Raw genomic sequence first — 20,332 nt, forward strand, 5'->3', positions numbered from 1 at the left:
GATATTGAGATACTTTTTTCTGCAGGGACATTTTAATGACGATAAAATACAATTTTTTTGAATGCTTATGAGAAAACATTGAGACGCGATAGAGACTTCACTCCATGCAGAGATGCCATTTGGTCTTGGCTCATTTTAATATAGCTGAAAGTTTGCAAAGTTGTTAACATTTACCCAAGATTGACAAAAATTAAGTGTCTTCCAGCTGAGGTAAGAGTATTCTATTTGACAGTTGAAATTAAGTAAAGGAAATTTTTTTAACTTTGAATCGAGTTAGTTGGCTTAGTCCCTGGGCCACAAAATTCTACTTGGCGGTTTATCACCTTTTCAAGATAAAAATATGTGTTTTAGTTATTGATGTGAAGAGACACGAGATTAAAGACACGGCAAGCAGCCAACTGGAGGAAAAACTAAATTAAGGATCCTAATTTTCGTTAATTTACCATTAAAAAAAAAATTTTAATCCTGCTATTCCTTAGTGCGATAAGAAATATTTGTGTAACATATTTGTTCAACGTATTTTCTCAAATTAATTAAAAATTAGAAGGTTTTTGTCGAAAATTAAAAAACATTAAATTTGAAATAATCTAGTTTTGTACTTTTTTCCTAATCGCTCGGTGTTACAGTCCACATAGGTACTAAAAAGACTATCAGCGGTTACTTAAATTTCCCAGCACTGCCTTGTATATGACATGCTTTAAATGCCAAAAAGGAATCTTCTTTGTGAGGTACAACTTATTACTGCATTATCATAAGGATAACGAGTTTGAATTCAATACAACAATAATAATTAGAAGTTGATGAAAGTTAACTTTCTAGATAGTACATTTGTTTACAAACTCAGTAAAAGTACTTTTCTCGAACAACCTTGTAAAACATGCCTCAAAAGAGCTGATATTTACTATCGGAATTTATACATCACTTATGTCTATCTAATCTTTGATTAATTAGATCAGTTCGGTTGCGGGCGCCAACACTTATACATATTCCAAATTTATTTGCATAATTCACTTCATTACATATGTTTAAAGTATAACTTATATGTTAGTTGATGGTATAGAGTTATATTCAGACGTTTTGTTTACAAACAAATTTAATTTAACAATGCAAATTAAAATATTAAGGAAGGTCAATTCTAACTATCCTCAAATTTTGTTTGCAGCTTCTAACAACATAACAAAGTTTTTTTCGATTCAACACTTGGATGTAAATAGAACGATATTATTTCTACAGTGTATGTCAGATTCCCAACGTTTTAAAAATTTATTTCAAATTAAACACAGATTGATGAACCCATATTTCAGTTATCAAAGGCTATCTGTTCTGAATTGATATAAACGCTGACCAAACTTTTAATAGTTTTTAATAATTGTGTTCTCATCATAACCCGTAATCATCTAATAAATTCGTTCACTTCTTTAACTGTTATTCTTATTATTTTTGCATTGTCATTGTTAATAAGTGTTATTGTTGTTGCAATTTTTTATTATTTTTTTTCAATTTTCAAAAGTAATTAATTTGTATAATGTACTATATCGTTAATAAATACTAACAACTACAAACTTGAAAATTTTTAGTCGTTGTATTCTCGAAGTAAAATTGAATGAAAATATTCCGAGTAGGCTTAAATTGTTGTTTGGAAGAATTTCATCAATTAATATGAGTGGTGTTAGTACCGTTGTACCAAGTGTTGTCACATTTTTTGGGCAAACTAACGGGCTACTTAATTCGTTTATTTCTTAAACCAATATACAAATATTAAACCAATAAACTATATATTGTTGTTACTATTGCATCAATCAATTTTACACTAGCTCTAATAAATAATATTTAAAAAAATTAAAAATATTAAATTCTTTTCAACCGTCATATTATAATAATATTAAACAACCGTATAACAAATTTAATAAATTAAAATAATTAATTAGTTAATTACATTTTTTTTAAGTAATAATCATTGCACTAATTATGCTTGTTTTAATGTAATTTTAAAGTGTTAATACGCCCTTGGAGACTATTATGAAAAAATGAATGCGTAAACTACCTTTTGTAGTGCGTATACTCGGTAAGTGCATTGCAGTAATTCCGGTGAATGTAATAAATAAAAAATATTACACACTGTCACTTGTATCGACTTATTTAAGAAAATAGAGCTTTCCGTATGAACATAAACCACGCAATATGTGTGTACAGACATAATTTTACGTAATCATGAAATAAAATCTTTAATTTATTCATCCGTAATTACGATAACAATAAGTAATTTATCTGTGGAAAATCTTCAAAGGGAATTAATAAAAATAATTTGACCAGATAATTTTCTTTCAAAAATAGTATTTTGAGCATGATTATTTCGCTACTGAATACTAAAAAAATAAAGTTATTTTTTTTTTACATACCAATAAAAAACCTGTTTTTGTTACATTTTACCTTATAAAATATATTCTAAAAAAATTTGCAAGGAAAAGAGTCTTTGAAGTAATTTTTTATCTTAATTTATTGTCGAGTTGTTGTACAATAAAAACCTTGGAGCAGATTCTTCAATAAATCAGTTAGTATTACAAAAAAATAAACTATTATTTACAAAAAAAAAACACTTTCGTTTTTAAATTTGACTTGACTGATTAAAATGTTTATAAATGATTATGATTAAATACTCCTCCAAATGTTTTTATGAGTTGATTCGGTACTCAAATAATGAACAAAAGTATTTGATTTTATGAGCTCCATAAAAATTTGCCCGAACTATACATATTATCTCGTATCAAATTCATTTGTAGGATGCAAGCACTAATTTTATTAAAATAATAATTTAATTTGTATCAAAATTTTGCTGAATCACTTTCAAAAAACAAAAATTAATTTTATTTAAAACTTACCGTCAAAATTATTATCAAAAATAATTATAAATGGATAATTCACTTTTATTCACTTTAATTTTTCACTTAAAACTATTAAGAAAAATTAAATAATATAAATTACTAATAAATAAAATATATATTTAAAATATTTTTCATTAAAAAAATATCCAATATATATATTTTTGTTGTTGATATTGTTGTTTTAAATTTTAAAATTTAAATAAAAATTTTGCTTTGCTCCTTATGGAACGGACCCAACACTACGAATGATATTTATATGAAATAAATTTTCTATTATATATGTGAAGTAAGATTTACATATTATTATCCATGTATTTGAAATAAGACAGTAATATTACTTATAAACTTGTGTAGTATTACACAGGTACAGGTGCATGTTGAAAACAGATTTTTAATATCAATCCCCACCATGCCTCTATTCAATTCAGATTTTTTTCTTTTCAATTTTTGATTTAAACAATTAAGCCAATTACTGAATCAAAATTTGAACATCTAATTGTTAAGCGCAAATATTCTTTAATTTTTATTTCATTTGTGTATAATAATTAAAAATAGTTATATTTTCGAGAATTTGGATTAATCAAGAGGCTCGTAGTACAAATTGCTACAGCTTCGTGATACAAACTTGGCTGTCTAATTTCATCGCTTCTGCTACGATAATTTTTAAGTAAACAGGGTAGGTAAAATATCAAAAATTACTTTCCCATTGTCTGGGACTGACCATATGTCAACTTTTATTGGGGATCATTCGTTGACCTTTTAAATCAAAACTTATTGTAGATCTCGCATACATTGCGTATAGAAAACCATTTTTTTTAATATAGCATTTTGCCACTTACAATACTTATAGAAAAACAATAGGTTTTCCGATGATAAGTTTCATTCAGGAAACAGTAAAAATCCAAGCTGTTTCGAAAAATGAAAAACATATTTTTAATTTCTAAGACACGCAGAATTTTCGAAAATTTTCCTTATTTTAGTTAATTCTAATATATATTTCAGCGCCCTCCGAAACAGACTCGAGAAAATCATCTACACCTATCACCATCTTATGATATTAAAATGTCTGAATTGAAAAGAAATATTATTTTTTATACCATGTATATATAAAATATATCAAGGTATACTACGTTTAGTCCCAAGTACTTAAAAATATTGTTGCTACAAACAAAATTTTTGGCATTTTCCGTTGTCTGTCCGTCCGTCTCTCTGTCTGTCAACAAGATAACTCAAAAACACAAAAGGATATCGATTGGGATTTGGATCTTGTAAGCCGCTAGAGATAGAACAAACAGAAGTTTAAATAATAAAAATATTCCATATAACAAATAAACAACTTTTGTTCTATATATTTTTTCGTCAACATCACTGTTTACCCGTCACGGCGCAAATTAAGTTAGAAATACATTGTATTTGAATAATTAACTCAGTCAATTGTTTGTTTTCACTTATTTTCTTTTAATTTATTATGTAAAACAAAATAAAAATAATAAACGTGAAACTTGAATTATTTTAATAGTTTTATACCTCGGGAACTTTCAATCCAACTGCCAACTGTCTATAAGGGGTCATGGCGTTTACTTTAATGCTGGTATGGTATATAGAGACATACACTGTAATATCTATGTTTGCATTATTAATATTTACAGTATTGAATAGAGCTATCCATCAGAAGTATTGTGGGTATCACCAACCAGTATGGGCCTGATGCCCATACTCCATTGACTCGCCCGCCATAGCCATAGCTAATGTTACTATTTCCTCAATACAGAATACACTATGGCGTTCACACCGATAATGGAGGCATTAGTGATATCCTCAAAAAATATCTTACCATGTAAGAGAAATTTACTGGAATTTTATTGACACAATATCTTGAGACCAATCATTCTCTCAATCATCTGAATTTAATTTTCATTTTTCGTGGACATAAATTCTGAAATAAAATGAATTTCATATAAAATTTTAATCTGTCCCAAACCAACGTTATGCATTTTTTTTACACTTGTTTTTGTTCTACGATAACATATTCATGCACAACCTACAACAAAGCATAAAATCATTATAAAACAGAATAGGTTCACAATAGGCAGTAGGTTCTTTTGATTAAAAGTACATGACGGAGCGCCCTTCCAACTTTTTTCTCCGCAATATTTTACGTTTAAAACCTAATATGGCATAAGGAAATACCAACAGCCAAATGATTTAAAAGAATATGCTATTTTTGCCAATATGGCTCTAATAATAATGATTTATTCTTCTTCAAAATCTATGAATATGGAAGTAAACAGAAGAAGTAGCATATCTGAATAATTGTGTGACCATCGGTAACCCAGACCGTAACACAATGGTGCCAAAGCCATTTTTAAAGTGGCAAAGTTTTAATAGATCTCCGCGTGTAGAGGAATCATTCCTGTAATTTTTTCAGTAATATTTTTGAATTTTATATGCAATACTAAATAGTTTTTAGTATTGTATATAAAATATAAAAACACATAATTGCCAAAATGAATTTTCCAAACTTTCTTTTCGAATTTTCCAAATCCGAACAACCAAATTTTTAAATAGGCCACTAAATTAAATTCTAATAAAACAAAACTCTAATGGTTACTACAAATACTACATTTTACAATTCAGTCCCTCAATAAAAAAATCAAAATCAAAAATTTTTGTGAAAAATATCCGAATTTCTACTGCTTGCGCCAACTCAATTATCAATTTTGTAAATAAATAAATAGTTAAAATCAATACTTATTTTCTCTTGGTACTAAAAAAATTTCATTTCTATTTTTTTTTGAAAGCAAAAATTTTACTTGCTTTCTGGCAAGCTTACTACTATGTCTTCATATATCTATGAGACAGCAATCTTTCAAGAAATTGATAAGTGAACCAAGGTACTTTGTTTTTAAGGTACAACACTTTACCCTGCTATTTTTTGTTACTATTCAATTACAACCGAAACAAAATCACAGAATAAAGTTTCTGGGCTTTACATGCGGCCTATAGATATAATCTAAAACGTCTAGCGCGAACAGCCGAGTATTTCGTAACTAGCAATATCGGTACAGTCAATTACTAAAAGGGATCTTGTGGTCGGCAGTGAATGTGTTAAAAATAGTTGAATTTTTAAATAGCATACCTTGATTTATTTTTATTTTACGCATTTTATAGGCCATGACCTGTGAATATGAAAATTACATTGAACCGATTTTCAAGTATCTAATTATTTTAACATATTTAAATTCATAAAAAGCTTATTTATCATTCAGCTAAAAATATTTATAATACATGAGTTAACAATAACAATTAATATTGAAGTACAAAATTAAAATTCATTAATAATAGTTAAATAGTTAAATAGGGTCAAAGAACTTTATCATATTTTATATAGCAACAGCCAAGCTAGTCTAATTTGAATCGTATCGCAACCGTAAAAAATTACTCTACGCTTAATTGACCAAAAAAAATTGCATTATCTGACTTTTAAAACTCTAAATGTAACTTTTTGAATTTGACTTAGTTTTACTAACATTAGTGTTTCATTTTTCGTCATTTCAATATGAATGCGTGTAAATCAAGGATAATATCGTTAGCTAAGCTTAACGATAACGATAAATGTCATCCAGGAGATATTGAATGCTACAATTTCTTGATTATAAATTTTCTCATCATAATTGTATTCGCCTAGTTTTATGGATTTAATATTTTGTTAATAATTGTTGTGAAAATTATTTACTTTTAAAATAGTTTGAAAAAATTTTGTTTGATATTTGAAGGAATTTCATTCTCAGCTGGTAGAAGGTCAAATTCGCTAGGTCATTTAGAAAAAGGTAAATACAAGTCAGTTAAAAATTGCATGTGATGCGATTTTATATAATGTTTTAATAATATTATTATTCATAAAAATTTAATAGTTAACAATTTTGTTTTCGCGCATATTTTTTTAAAATACGCATGTCAGAAGGTTAAAAAAATATAAATAGTACTATAACGTTTTTTGGATTTGTTTCGGTTAATGCTTATTGTTAAAAAGAATCATGCAAATATAAAAATATAAAACTTGTAGTTGAACACGATTCTTTTACACAGGATACACATAATAGACCGTGGGACACCACGGTTTTTTTTTTAAATGATGAATACATACTTGAAACTTTGTAAGTGGCTTTCTTTTCACGAGTCTACCAAACTTTCCTCTACGATTTTTTTTCGAAAACGCTGCGTTTTCAAATGAGCAAAATGCGTCATATTTGAGATATCGTTTTGAAAAAACGTAGCAAGAACTAATATCACTTTATAACGTTAATAATTATTATCCAATTCTGCAAAAGAGAACCGTAACTCATCGGTGCAGTATTTATTTAGGACAAAATATTTTATTATTTATTAATTATTATTGAATATTATTGAGTAATCATTTTCAGAACGATAACTCAAATATGGCATCATGAAAGAATAATTTTCAAGGAACTATAAGCACATCTCTGCTATACACTATTAGCATGTAAATTAATAAATTCAAATCAAATTTTTATGAACTTTTGCTGATAAAGCTACCTCATCGTCGGATCAACTCGTGGAGTCAAGGACACACATATATAAAAATATGAACAATGATGCATTCATAGAAAAGTTCCCCCTTTCAATTTTCATTGATATTTATCTAGTGTGTTTTTTTAAAGTATTTTTTAGTGTTTTACATTGATGATTCAACAAAATAAATAATAATTATAATATCTATAATTCATACTTCATTGTCTTTTATACATATAATTACCCAAAGTCAAAATGGTGTTTAAAACATCCTTTATTGCAACACCCACATAATGTAATATGATAATGTAATAAGATGACCAAAATATAACTAAAAGCAAAAAATATATTTCAAACGTATTTTTTTCTTAACCCGTCGTAATATGCCGTACTTATAATCAGTTTTATATACTTAAGGATGCTTTTTGCAAAAAGCCAATTTTGGGTTTGAAAGTGCAGGTCAAAAACTTTTTTTTTCCATATAGTGACGACGTAAGGTAATTTCAGCATGGTAGTTCCAGTTCCTATGCTTGAACTACTGAATTTTTTAACAGGCTAAGAGAAGGGCTTACTATTGAATATCAAAGTTTAAGAAATTTTGACCGTTCAAAACACGAGGTAATTTATGCCTTAATTCTGTCTGAATGCCTATAAATAGGCTGATGGGATTACGCATTGACTACGTGCGACAGATCTCGATCTAGCTATTTAGCCGCTCCGGGCAAAAAATAATATTTTTCACCCTTTTCACTCATTCCATATACAGGGTATCTTTTTTAGTTGACATATACTTGAAACTCGATAAATAAATTTAATCGAGGAAAATGCTTGGAGGCTAAGTTTTCAGGTTCAATTAAAATATCACTCTTTTTCATTACTGACAAACAAATGAAACTATAAATTAGAAAGTTGTTCTTTAGAAATAGTCAAAAATTTTTGGTTTGACACATTTTTTGTAAACCGAGTAGTTTAGACTGTAATTGATAGCAAAAATCCAGCTTTTTTGCGTTTGTTCATTCAATTTCAACTAAAATTAGATCCATTTAGGGTTGTCTTGTAACAAATGATGAGTATTTGTTAATATTTTCAAGTTTATATGTAAGGATAAGTTAGAAACAGTTTTGAAGTCCATCCATTAGTGGTAAATTTAAATGACCATTACTCGATAATTTGATAAAAGACTATAACGATATATTAAAATTAAAATATTTGCCTCAATTCTTATTCGGAATTGTATTAGTAGCTTTAACTTTAACGAACGGGGAATTATTTTTTGGTTTTTCAGTTCTCTCAAAATCTATCACTTTTCACCTGACTCATTTTTAGTCACTGAACTTTGCTGTAAATATTGATTTCGCATTTAGTTTCAAACGATACCTTGATTAAAAAATTAGCGATTTTGTAATTTTCATTTTTATCAAAAATCTATTGTTGGGTAAAAAATACTTTTCCTTTCGTTTACTGCTCAATAGTTTTAAATTATTTTTTGTTAATTATAGTAATTAAGTGAAGTATTTTGATATTACAACTAATATATGCGATATTATCAATTTAAAAAGATATTAAATTATTGTCTCGATTCATTGAGTTTTTAGTTCACAAACAAATAAAATAAAATTTTATAATGATTATTATTTCATTTATAAATAAAACATATAGTACTTACCTAATTAAACAATGAACATTTTTGCGATTGTTGTACCCGGAGGTTAATCCATTTCACTTCATCAACATTTCTGTATCCAAGTATTTGATTTACAGTATCCAGAGATGTTAATATACTTCGCATATTTTCTAAGAATGGCTGTTTAATTTTTATTGCTCTTAACTCTTACATTATAAATTCGTTGTTTATTAGCAGGAGCGTAGCTACGGCCTTATCAGCCGTATCAGCCGTATCAATAATACGAGCCCCCGGGCTACAGAGGCCCCTAACGAGTGTAAGCAAAAATTAGTAAAATTTTATGAACAGTTAATTTCTCGAAAAACATGCTTAAAATCTAAAATTCAAAAAATGCATTCCATTAAAGAAGATTGACCCTTCCAGATACAACAGCAACAGCTGAAAGAAGTTTTTCAAAATTAAAACTGAAAAAAAATAACCTAAGAACTTCGATGGAACAGGAAAGGTTATCAGACTTGTCATTATTGTCTATAGAGAGAAATTTTAGAAAAATTGAAATCGTCTTCAGCTATGATTTAATAAATCAATTTGCCGAAAAAAATATTTAAAAAAAGTATAGGTATATTTAATTTGAATTGTTTGACTTGTTTAACTCCTAGAAGAAAGTGATAACTTTTAATCAATAAATGCATTTTTGTTTAATTTGTGATAAATTTTTATCCTTAATTTGGGCCCCCCAACTAATTTTGATACAGGGTCCCTATAAGGCGAGCTACGCCACTGTTTATTAGATACCAAAATTTTAAGGGAGACTAAATCATCAGGATTTTTTACAGTCAACTATATTTCCAAGCGCAGCAAATCTCAATAAAGAAAATTTGAAGAAGAATTTAATAATAATGCCTTCGAAATATAAGCAATAGGATTATAAAATTTATGAAAGAAAACGAAAAAGCATTTTATCGCCAGAAAACCAAAATTCGTTCAAATTTCAAATTTCTGAGTGGTTTTGTCAAAATCATCAATGTTGTCATCGTAACCTAATCCCGACCTTAGTTCTTGATCCTTTTCAGGCAAGAGAAACTTCTTTCACCTCAACAATTAGTCCCAAAACCACTTTTTCGCAAAATCGTAGTAAGATTACCAATGAATCAGAATATGGTTTCACCAAAAGTAGTATTACAACACAACTAATGAACAAAAGTCCGCTGTACAATATAATATAATATTTTCAAAACTCTACTGTGCACAAAAAACTATGAAACAGTCTGGCAGGAAACACGATGCTTAACTAGACTTTTACAAATAAAATAAAAAATTTACTATCCTATACTAGAATTGTTTTATCGGGGGCCCAACATTTAAAAAAATAAAATATATTTCAAAGTCCACAGTTTAATTTTAGTAGTTCGATCTTATAATTCTTATTTAAAAAAACTTATATTTAGCAAAAATGCAAATTCGAATCAGCTAAATCGTACTATGAGACTCGAAAACACACTTTAAAGTTCAAAAATTTGGCCTCGATAAATGTATTTTTGGTATACATTTTTTTTAAAGCCAATACCAATTTTTTTAAACTCTAATAATCTTCTTACGTAAGTTTCCAAGAAGAATCTAATGGTGACCTTAATTTGGATCTTGAAGTGGATATTCTCAAGGTTTTTTGAAAATCAACAGGTGGTTAATTTTATTTAAATGCCACTGTTTGCACTGCCAAAGTGCAAAAGGAATTTTTTTTCCAAGTAGATCTTAAAATTGGTTCATTTAACAATTTCGTTACTTTATCCATAGAATTTTGCATTCGATTTCTGCTGCAATTATTCAGCCTGCAATAAAAATTTTTCCGAATAATATATATATTTCCTTTTATATCGTATATCGTTTTCTTAAAGCGACAACAAAATTGGGGTTTTCCATTTGAAATAGTTGATCTTCATAGAGCCTTCCATGGCTGTTACAAGACTGCACGTGTAGGCTAGTTTTAATACCTATCCAGCAGTGACCATAGTATTTTTGCTTATAAATTGATATTTATTACCTTGAAAAATAGAAAAGCACAATTATAATTACATATAATTAAATTTTTTGTTGCGTACAATTTTAAAAATATTACTTTAAAAAATAAATCAATTTTCCTCAACGGTTCTATACTTATTATTTCTAAGAGGTTTCGAAAAAACTCATACATCTTACCACAATTATAAATGAATGGTTTCTATCAATTATAGCCCTGATTTTTTTCAAAAATGCTTTTTAGGATATATCATTTGAAATCCGCAACTTTATAATTTTTGTTCAAAATATTTTGAGCCTTTTTTGCCAAGAAAAATATTGCTTACCAAATATCATTAAAAATTCTTATTGAGGTGCGAGAGCTTATGTTTTTTTCCACTATTTGTTGACTATACTATAATGTAAGTAGGTTTGTGACACACAAAATGGAAGACTGTAATCATTTTCGGTGCTTACTAGTTTTGGTTATAATATATCCATAAAATGATGGAAATATTGTCAAGAGAGGATTTCCTTTTTAGGTGCGAAAGCGAGTTCTGCTTCTTTACTGAGCCTTTTTAAGTTTCTATTTTTTACGATAAATCGAATGGCCAAAATTTGGTCTTGGCACAAGTCATTTAACAATTATTTCGAAATTAAGAAATTTTTGTTCTTCCTTAACCCATTTTGGAAATTTATTAGTTAGAAGGCCTGACAATATGAACTACGAATTTAAAATATCACAATGGAAAGATCTTATCTATGCTTGGCAGCACTGCTATCGCTCAAATACTATATATATATATATATATATTTGTTTTCGGGAGTTTCAATATTAAATTTTGAAAATTCTTTGTAAATGACACCTTAATGTACCTAGTATTATCCCCACCGATTGTAGCTGAAAGTACTCCCTTCAACATGTAATCATTATAATTCACTCAATCATAGAATAGCTATTGAAAAATTGAAAAACTTACTCATTTCTCTACAGGAATCCACAATCCTTAGCGTCTAGCAACAGCTTCAATTGTTAATGACTAAGAAACTAGAATTTATTAACTCGATTGCTCCGAAGATAAGTTTCGTAAGGTGTATTTGTGCGTATTAATGTGGCTTCTAATTTGATTGTGGTTCACTATCCATGGTGATGCAAGGATTCAAAAACTTTAAAACTTGTATCGCTATGAAATTCATTACTGTTTCTTGGTTTTGAAATACGCCGATAATTTTTGGCGGCTCGGCGTCCAACTATATTTTTTAAACTTTGTATATTTGTCAAGTATATATTCTAATGTTGACGTAATATATTCATAGAGCATATAGATTATGTTTTAACTAGAGTGATACCCACCCGCTTCGCTGGGCTTAAAAATAAAGATTGATAAAGATTGCTCTCGCCTATTCCCTTTCTATAACACTCGAAATAATGATAAGGATTGTTTTACACAGGTAAAATATATGTAAGGTTTTCTATTTTTTTAAATGTATAACAGTCGTAATTATTTATTGAGTATATCAGAAGATGGCCGTGAAATATTTTATATTGACTATTTTTACAGAAATCTGTAATTTATGGTAATGTCAAATTAAATAAATTTTTATTTTATTTAATTTTTTTATTAATACTTATATCTTTATAAATTAAATATCTCATGTGTTATTCTGAAGTATGAGCTATATTACTGTACAGTTTCATTAAAAACCATTCGCTAGTTTCAGCGTGAAACCGTAACAAACAAACAAACAAATAAACAAACATGCTTACTTTCGTATTTATAATATATAGAGATGACATGTAAATTAAAAGATTAATCGCCTGATTATTAGTTATCCAAATAAAAAATTATTTAATCTTAAAAATATAATCCTTTACTTGCAAAATGCAGTTTTTAAAGGATATAAATTCAGTAAAAATATTTACCTATTGAAAAATATTAATATTTAGTATTGAAAAAATGAAAAAAATTAATCATAAATATTAATTCAGACAACTAAAAATACTTAAATTTTGCATTAGTAATCCTTTTTATAATTTCAATTTTACTTTCCATACTATTTAAATTTATAATTAAATTAATTTTAATTTATTGAGAATTGCTAACTATATTCTGGAACCGACAATTGTATTCATTTTCATATTCAAAATTTTTTCAACCATAGTAACAAAGCTGATCGAAAACAACCCTTCCGATATACTGGAAGATTTCTCGCATTCACGCAAATCATCGAATCATACTTTCCCGACGATTCCAAATAGCGACTATGCGACGAATTTCGAATTGTCGCAGAAATAGTATATTCAAATTCTTGGATGTCAGAACAAATATGATTAGTTAACAAAAATCATTAAGAATAACTGACGCTCATTTGGTGAAACTTTCACTCTTTTTGGTGAAAAATGGAAATACATTGAAAATTCGGTACGGACAAAAATTCTGAAATATTTCGAAAGAAAAGATTTCGAATTCAAGAGAGCTAAATGCATTTAAGGTAGTTCCAGCATGGTATTTGCAGTTTCTATGTTAAAGCAATGGTACAATTTTTTTTTCGACAGAATTTAACGAAAAATTAAATTTAAGAATTTAATAATGCTTACTATTAATTCCCAAAGTTTCAGAAATTTTGACCGTTTAAAATGGGAAATAATTATGCCAACGTCCCAATTTCGATCAATTTACGTCAAAATTAATATCTCGAAAGTGAAAATTAATTTCTAAATTTTTTTTTTAGAATTGTATTGTATAAACATTTTTTTCTACTTTTTCTTCAATATATAATAATATCATAAAAAATAGTTGGAGAGACCGGACATCTTACATGCTTTAAATGGGACATGACCCTCAAAATCGCGAACTTTGTCTTTAAATATCTCGCGATCTAAACGGTCAAAAATTATGAAATTTTAGGAATTCATAAATAAAGCTATTATAAACCCGAGAAAAAAAATTCGGCCAAATCTGTCGAAAAGTGATTTCATGCTGGTACTACCTTAAATGATTTGTATAGTTTTCTGATATTTATTTTAAGTGAATAAATGACTTGTGGTTGAAATTGTTTGTGCCTCATTTTCAACTTTGATGATGAATTTTGATATAACTTCATGAATGTAGACGAAAAATAACAATACAATTTTTCGATAACTGCCTTGGTTTTCGAAATGTCGAAAGCTAAATAAATTTTCAATTTTCAATATTTTGAAAATTACTCCAGATCTCAAAAAATTTTATTCTTATTTTTCGTTTTTTATTGTCAAGTTGTAACATAATTCACCATTGAAATTGAAAATATTTTTAATATAATTAATATTTTTTTAACTTGTGTCCCCACTACCGTGCTCATACATTAGTCGGCCACGACGGCTTTTTTTTTTGTTTTCTATAATTTATTAAGGTTTTAACTTTAATTTAAATAGTTTTAACGGTAATATATTTTATAAAATTAGTTGAGAAACTTGAGCCACATAGTGGAACACCGAAAATGAAAATATTACTTTTTTTTAGCTAAAGTTGGCAAACAATGTGCATAAAAAAGTAATTTCATTTTAGAATGCTAGGAGAAAGGCTTTCCATTGATTTATCATCTAAGGCATAAATAATTTTTATATCTCGGGAATTTTGTTACTGATAGTCGCTATATTGATTATTTGAGAAATATCCACTGGAACAAAAAATATACAGTGGAACAACTAAAAGGCCAACCACAGACAGGTGATACACATATATTTCCGTTGTTCGTCGAATAAAATGTAAACACACATACTATTTTTGCTATTATTTTGTACACTATTTTTCTGTGATATATAGATAAATAAAATTTTCCGTTAGACTTAATGTAATCTAGTTGTATTAACAACATACCTACCTGGCTATTTTATTTTGACAGCCTATAACAAAGGTAAGACTTTTTTTATAAAAAATAAATAATTTTTAGCCATCCCAGACACTATTTAAAAAATATATTTAGTAAGTGGTTCACCTTGTAATATTTTTTAAAATGTATTCTATTCCAATATTTGCATCAAAATGACAAATACATTTTTCCTAGAAAGTACTTAATGAATCTTCTTTTTTTGGATAATACAGTGGAACTTGGATAAGTGGGACCTGGATAAGTCAGAAAACTCCATAGCTGGAGCTCATGCTGAGGTCTCAACACTTTGTGCACTGAATTACCTCTGTTAGTGGGTCGAAGCAAATTTATATCTGGGATTCGTTATTTCGATTTTATCGTCATAGTTACCTCTATAACCGAGAAATCGAGTGGATATTATATGAATTAACCTCTGTAACTGAGCTAACATCGTTTTGTTTGTTTGTTTACTTACTTATTCTTATTGTATTCTCAAATTCCACACTTAACTAATTTTGAGCCTAATGTTTTGGTTTTGCTACACTATCATGCGGATGATTATTTCAAAAATTCCGAAACAAAGGATCAAATCGTTATCAGTGCGTGAAAAACTGAAGTTAATATCTTTTTTTGAAAGTGGGAAGACACGCGATGAAGTGTGTGTCGAATTTAATGTGACAAAATCTACTCTTTGTAGAATAATTCAGAATAAAAATAAAATTCAATCACAATGTTCTGGACGACAAGGAAAACTAAAACGTGTACGTTTAATAGATTATCCTGAACTTGAACAGTGTTTTCAACAAAACGTTCCGGTAAGTGGATCGATGATTAAACAAAAGGCACAAGATTTCGCGCAAAAAGGTTTGTTGGCAACGGTATAATTTTCGAAGCAATTTGTGGAGAAAGTAACGCTGTTGATGTTAACAAATTTAGCCAATGGGTTGATGACTAGTCATTTCTTCTGGACAATTATTCTATTTATGATATTTTTAACGCAGGCGAAGTGGGTTCATTTTATATGTATCTACCCGATAAAACTTTCACCTTTAAAGGTGAGTCCAGTCATGGCGTAAAACTTACTGAACAGCACGTTACAATACTTCTGGGTGCTATTATGGCAGGAACTGAAAATCTGATTAAAACTTATTATTTTATACGTTATTTTATTTAATAGTCGCACCTCTATAACTGAAATAAATTGTATTCTGACCTATATTAATGAAACCCTCTGTAAATGAGACAGATATTTCTTTATACCTGGATATCTTAGTCACTGGGTAAGTGGAATGCCTTTATAAGTGAAACAAATTTGCAGGTTCCCTGATGTCTCATTGAACCAGGATCCACTGTATTTCACTTTCAAACATCCCTTTGTTTGCTTGTTTAAAAAATACTGTTATCTCCCGAATGTTAAATTGTTTTTAAAAATATTTTAAAAAAAAAGAAGGAAGATAGGTAAAATTAGTGTCTGCAATTTTTGTTTTGAGTAGAAATATATATTTTAGTATAACCGTGGTTTAGTTCAATAGCCTATGGTATATTGTAGTTTTTATTAAACAACAGAGTGCATTATTATAGTTTTTTGAGCTTGTTCACCTTGTTACGTATGATCTTCAGGAAATTAATAGTTAAATAAAATGTGTACTTTTTATAAATACTACAGAGAGTGTAAAAATATCAAAAGTAAAATAAATTACAAATCAGATGAAAACAATGAAAATTATTAAAAATTTACTTATATCGAAAATATTCTTCAAAAAATTCGATCCTATTTGGCATTAAAAACGATATTATACCTATAGAAAAATTAAATCATAAACCAAGGATTTAAAAAAATTTGTTTTAATAAAATAAAAATTTTGTTTAATTTGTGTAACATGAATATTTGATTTTGGGTTCTTTGGTTTCTATTTAGCCTACTTTGAAAATACTCGGTTATTATTTGACGACTGAAAATAGTATCTGACCTTACTGTAGTAGAGGAAGTGAAACATATTTAGAATACCAGTTTTTTCTTAATTATTAGGAAAGAAAAAGGGTTAGCCCAATAAAAAATGCATAAAATATTTCTAAAATTATTTAGCTTTAATAATACAAACAATAAAAAAAAGCAAAAATTAGGAAACTTCTCAAAAATACCATCAAACAAATAATTTCGAAAAGAGTGATTTTACTGATGGTGCAGGTAATTTGGAATATAGTATTCCAAATAATATTCGCCTATTTTCTTTGATAATTACTTATAATTATTAAATTAATATATTTTTGGTATGACGGTAATGGCCATCGAGAATCAAGCGCACTGGTGGTGCTTCTGTTGGTTTTACAAATTCTACGAAGTGATGAAACCATTCCATGAATAAGTTAGTTTGAATCCATCCCGATGGACATCAGACATTTTGTCGCGGACAACTTATCATTGGAGGGACAAATATTCCTGTGGGACTCATACAGGTCACAATGGTTCTTAAGGACTTCCTTTAGCCTGACGTCATTGCAACAACAATTTTCACAAAATCAAATTGAAATAATAAACTAAAAAGGTCACTGAATAATTTAAACAATTACAATGGAGATTTTGCATAATGTAGTAAATAATTATCAAGGATTGCATTCTTGCCGAAAAACTTTTCAAAGCAGACGTTTTGTTCTCGTGTAGGCCACAGCAGAACTCATTGACTTTGAATGTCATGTGACGTTATGTTTACGGCCTCAAACACAGATGGCATTTTCATTAATTGAGTTACCTGAGTATTACAAATTACCTGCAGTATTCCAAATTAGCATCCTTTTCTCTATCTTATCCAAAATTCCCCACAATCTGTACAAGGTAAATTAGTTTTTTATGCTTTCCGGTTTGTCAATATGTAAAATATTAGAGGCATGTGTCAAGACACGTGTGTTATGTGTCACAAGGCTTATTTCCAGCATAAATTTTACCCGACCATCAAGGAGTGGTTATGTATGTATGTATGTATGTATGTATGTATGTATGTATAATTGTTTGTAAATTTCTTTATTATTTCATATCTTCCAAACGGGTCTATAGATTTCAACATTTAAGGATGTCAAAATCAAGTGTTCTTAGATAGGTTTTTGAAAAAACAAATTAAAAAGGCGGATTTTTGCAGCGAAATAGTAATAAAAAATCAACAAAAACCATCGAGTAGGGTATCAAAATAAAGGAAATTAAAAGGGGATTGCAAAAAAAATATATAAAAAATATGATAAAATTTCATTAGGAAAAATAAATTGGTTTAAAAGTTTCAATATAGTATAATGCCAGGGCTATTTTTAGTGCGGGGACACAAAAAGGTGTAAAATAAAATAAATAATAAAAAAAGAAAAGAAAATAAAAAATTAAAGAAACCCGACTGCGTTAAATAAAATCTGAAAAGGAAGAGACAAGTCCAGTAGTTTACATAGCGACTTTAACAGTCGGGGCCCATTACTTCGCAATAATCCAATTGCTGACATCGAAATGGCAACACGGTCATCAATATCACTACAAAATTTTGTTGTTAACACCATTATCAATTCACAACAATGTTTTTTACAAGCCAAAATAACTACACAAGGGATCACGAGAATGTGGAGATGAGGCATAACTGAACTCGTTTTGGTACCTTGTATTGCCTTTGACTAAAGTAAAAAAAACCGCTTTTTAAGCAACATCGGACAAAGCGAGGCGTGGATAAGCACGATAAATTAAGCTAATATTTGAGTAATTAATTATTTTCGAGCTTTACTACTAATTTAATATGGAGAAAAAGAACGATAAAATATTGGAAAAATCAATGTTTTATATTTAATTTTTAACACTATGATTTTTCTCTATTATGGTTACCATCTCAAACTGAAGATTATTTGTTTAAAAAAAAATCAAAAAATTCATTTTTTTGCCTTATTTTTTTGGCTGTATACAATTGTCTAATATATTAAGAGGAAAGATGACTGTTAAAAAACTTTTGCTATTTGGTTAAAAGTTTGCCTGGGGTCTTTTTCAAAAAATGAATAGTCATTATTATTATTTATTATAAGCTAAAAGTATTAATTATATCAAAATGATTCGTCAAGGGTCCAAAGTTGAAATAAACAGTTGAAATATAATTTAGCTATTATCTACATAGTACTTTTCATGTTTTGAATCTTTATTTTTGTTTGATTAAATATGCATGAAGAATACTTGTTCTAAAAACCAAATTAGGTTTGCTAACAGATCGATAGCTAAGTTGATAGAACGCTTGCACGATAAACTAAAGGATGTGGGTTTGACACCTGCTAACACAGGGAAATAAGACAAAAAAAAAAACAGCTTATCTGCTTTAAAAATCCAATTGATGTTTTTTCACCGAGATTATCTTTATTTGTGTGCAAGAATTGGCCTATGAAAAGTCCATTGCAAAACCAAGGTCACGAAAATAGGTTTTTTTTTTTCAAATATCTCGTAAACTATTAAGTTTATGGCAGTTTTAACTATTATAAAATTTGCTTGTCAGTTAATTTTACATAAAAAAGTTTCAAATAAATTTTATAATAGTTAAAACTGCCATAAACTCAATAGTTTACGAGATATTTGAAAAAACCTATTTTCGCGACTTTTGACCTTGAATAATTTGTTTTGAGCACATGATTTTGCAACGGACTTTTCATAGGTCTTTTCTTGCATCCCAATAAAGATGAAAAAACTTCACTTGGATTTTTTAAGCAGAAAAACCTTTATTCTCCTGGCTTACTGCCCGAATTTACTTTTCATAATATCCAACATTGCTGTCAAAAATATTAAAATAGTCAGAGTGCTAAGGCATATACTTAAGTGTCAAACGATCTTTAATAATTATTTTACATTAATAGTTCGTGTATTTAATCATTTTATTTTAGATATGAATGAATATTAATTTTAAAATTCAAATCAACTCTAGTTAGCTAAAAGAATTTACTTTGTCCTTAAACTTGAGAGAACAGTAATTTCAAAGGAGTCGATTCAAAAGGTCTTCAATGGTAATTAAAATAAAATTAGTTATTGCTTCACATTTTAGCCGATTTGATCATCAAAAGAAGCTATAGATAGTGATAGAACATTTTTACAAAATTAGAATATCTTTAATAGAAAAAATACAAGAAAACTATTAAGATCGTAATTGAGTTCGTAAAAACGAAAATTATTCGAACTTCAAGAAAACTACTTTGTGCGGATTCACCAACAATTTAGATCCGAATTGTAGAACTGTTGTACCTTGTTCATAATGTATCGAAGATCACCCACAATTTTCTTGAACATGCTATCTTCGAGCAATTATATTAAAACAAACTTTACTTAACAGGCAGCAGAGAGGTTATCAATGTGTTTTTATTTCGAGTGTAATAGAAATTAAATTTTTTGTAGAATAAGCAATAGATATTGTTTATACGGTTTTAATAGATCCTTTCACTTCAATTACGA

General features: G+C 28.2%; 1 protein-coding gene across 2 annotated transcripts in view; it reads right to left on the bottom strand.

The window, feature by feature from the left end:
- The window catches only part of LOC123304522 (elongation of very long chain fatty acids protein AAEL008004-like), a 42,530-nt gene extending 39,538 nt beyond the window's left edge, over positions 1 to 2,992 (bottom strand). For both annotated transcript variants that reach the window (XM_044886368.1, XM_044886365.1), the window contains exon 1: positions 2,880 to 2,992. The gene's annotated coding sequence lies outside the window, so the exon portion shown is untranslated. The remainder of the gene's footprint in view (positions 1 to 2,879) is intronic.
- Positions 2,993 to 20,332: the final 17,340 nt, after the last annotated feature.

The sequence above is a fragment of the Chrysoperla carnea genome, chromosome 1 (genome assembly GCF_905475395.1).
Source record: "Chrysoperla carnea chromosome 1, inChrCarn1.1, whole genome shotgun sequence".
NCBI classification, from domain to species: domain Eukaryota; kingdom Metazoa; phylum Arthropoda; class Insecta; order Neuroptera; family Chrysopidae; genus Chrysoperla; species Chrysoperla carnea.